This window comes from Zalophus californianus, chromosome 6 (assembly GCF_009762305.2).
Source record: "Zalophus californianus isolate mZalCal1 chromosome 6, mZalCal1.pri.v2, whole genome shotgun sequence".
NCBI classification, from domain to species: domain Eukaryota; kingdom Metazoa; phylum Chordata; class Mammalia; order Carnivora; family Otariidae; genus Zalophus; species Zalophus californianus.
Genome location: NC_045600.1, coordinates 9425296 through 9428211, shown reverse-complemented (window position 1 = coordinate 9428211; position 2916 = coordinate 9425296).

Genomic DNA, 2916 nt, shown 5'->3' with positions numbered 1-2916 from the left:
TCCATCTTTGGATGGACATTTCCCCCACGGAGCGCCACGTGGGATCCTCTGAGGGTCTCCAGGGACTGAGCTAAGGCTTCTTAGCAAGCAAGTTTGCCTAAAATGGCACCTATGTGATTTGGAAGCTAACTTTACCTAAACCCCAACTCCCAATAGTCTATTAGAAGGAGGAGATTAAAAACTATGCTCAGCCTCTAGTCTTCCCTGTCGTCACTACAGATGGGCTAGTCTTTCACCCAAGAAGGCTGGATGACTGCCCACAGGGATTCCCCATCTGTTGGCAGAGGTGGAGCCCCCTGTGTGAATTAATTCTGCCCTTTCACACCAATTTCAGTAGCTGGGGCATCGCTGCCTGGGCCGGACAGAACCGTAGTGTAGAAATGCTGCTGTCTGAAATGAAATTCATGGCTGTCAGGACATCCTGAGGGTTATAGCAATGGGACACAAAGTCTGCAAATGATGAATATTGGCTATGAGGGGGTTGAGTTCTAAGCAAATATAATTGGAGCTTTGACTCTGCTGTTTAGGAGGGAAAGAAAAAAGGACGCTATTCCACTAACACGAATATCTGTCCTTGGGTCATCTTGGGGATTTTCACAGACAGTCGCTCATTTCAATCCTCACAATGGGCCCCTTACTATTTTCATTTTGCATCTGAAGGGTCTGAGGCCCAGGAAAGTTAGAGACTTCCCTGAGGTCCCTAGGAGAACTGACCCCTGCCTGGCACAGGGTAGCAGGGGAAGCTGTACTGTCCACCCTTCTTGCCCATGGCAGGCTGTGGGCTTCAGACCGGAATCCTGGGGGGCTGTTCTTTCTGGGAGCAGCCATGGATCCCAGGCCCCAGGTCACGTCCTCTTGTTGGGGGGGCCACAGCTGGGAGCACAAAAGGCAGGCTGATGTGGACAAAGTCTGGTGACCCCAAGTTTTTAGTCTAACCCCTCTGGGCAGCATGTGAGTGAACTGATTTTATCCAACGTCAACCTTCTCATGGGCAGAACAGGGCCACCCCCGACCTGGGATGTTGTGTTTGATGATGGTGGAAAGGGTCTCTATGGCCCTAGGAAAGTGCTCAAGAAATGGTAGCCAACGGCAGCCATATACGCCGCTTTGCTCTCCAGCTACTCGCTGGCTCCTTCAGAGGCTGGACTTCACCTTTTTCCTGTCCGCATCACCAACACTGAGCCTGTGCACCCAGGACGCCTCCCATACAAGCACATTTAATGGAGAAGCTGCAGCCACGTGGCCCAACCTGACAGCCAGGACTTAGGAAGCGTCGCCGAGGCTGCCTGTCCCCAGCTACGTCCCCCTCCTGTTAGAAGTCCGTGTAGCAGAGTATTCAGCCAAAGGGCACCTCTCCTGACCCCCTAGAAGCTGTGCTCGTAGCCGAGCTCAGTGACGAGAGGAGAGGTGGTGTGTTGTCTGGTTCTCCCGGGGGAGTCTTAAAAGCAGGGTGGCCGGCTTCTGCCCCTTCTGCCATCCTACAGCATGAAACACACCTGGGTCACTTGTGGGGTGGGACGGACAGCATTTTGGAGCGTGAGCACAAGGGTGGCAGTCTAGGGGTGATGCAGCGAGAGTGCTGGGGGGCACTGAGGACAGGGAAGCCACCAGCCAACCCTGGATTGATGGCCTCTCTCCTAAAACAGACAACAGTACAACTTTGGTCATGTTTAAGCCAGTGCTTTTGTGGGCTTTCTGTCAGAGGCTACTGAAATTAATTCTAAATGTTACAGCCATTCATGGGAAGGAAAATGTCACCCTGTCTTCACATTTGACCTTTTTATGGCACAGTCACGCTGTCGAAAATAAGGTAGAACCATCAAGTTGAAACATGACTACGCGCAGCCTACGACTATAGGCTTTGGCAGGCCAAGTGCAGGAAATGGCCAAAAAAACCTCCCTGGCATGGATCCCCCTACTTCTTAACGTGGCCGGATAGTTGGATGTGCTTTCACCCTGCATTTTCTCCTTGCCTCCGTTCAGGCAGGGAGCAGGCTTCCCACGAGGCCAAGATCAGAGGTTAAATCATGTTCAGAAGATGAAAAATGCAAAGACAGCAAGGTGAGAGGTGGGAATGCCCATGTGGGGGGGGGGGGCAGGGGGTGCAAAGGTGGAGGCTCCATGGGATGCCAGTGGGAATGGCTGGTTGGGTGCTGGGGACCCGGGATCCAAACCCCACTGGAGATTCCCCACGGTGGGGCATACCCAGTGTTGACGGATGATGGATCACCCCGGGGCACTCCCCGCACCGTGGGCCGAGGACCCTTGGGCAAGGAGAGAGAAGGGGTACACCCAACAGGCATCCCAACTTAACATGCTCCAAACCTGCCCCTTCCACAACCCACCACCTCGGCGCACAGCGCCCCCACTGTTCCAGCCGCTCAGGCCAAACCGCAGAGCCTTTCTTGACCCTGGCCACACCCAATCCACTGGCAACTCCAGAGGGTCTGCTTCCAAAACACATCCAGACTCAGGCGCTGCTCTCCGCCGTGGTCCACAGCAGTGTCCTCTCTTCCCTTCCCTGCTGAAAGGCCTCCGAGCTGGCTCCGCGCTCTGCCCTCGTCCCCCAGCGTCTACTCTCATGGTGGCAGCTCAGCCTGCTAAAATTAAGTCCCATGTGCTCAAACCCTCCCGCGGGTCCCAGCGCACTCAGAGTAAAAGCCAAAGTGCTTCCGACATCCTACAAGGCCCTGCCTGACCTGATGCTGTGAGCACCTCTCCTCCCAGCCCCAACTCACTGCTTTGGCCCCACGGGACTCAGAACACCGGCCGTGGACGCATCTCAGTGCCTCTCTAACCACTGCTTGGAAAGCTCTTCCCCAGACATCTGAGGGACTTGTCCCTGCATCTCCTTTGGGCCTTTAGTCAAACGCCTGTCCCACAGCGAGGCCTTCTTGACTATTCATACTGTTCACC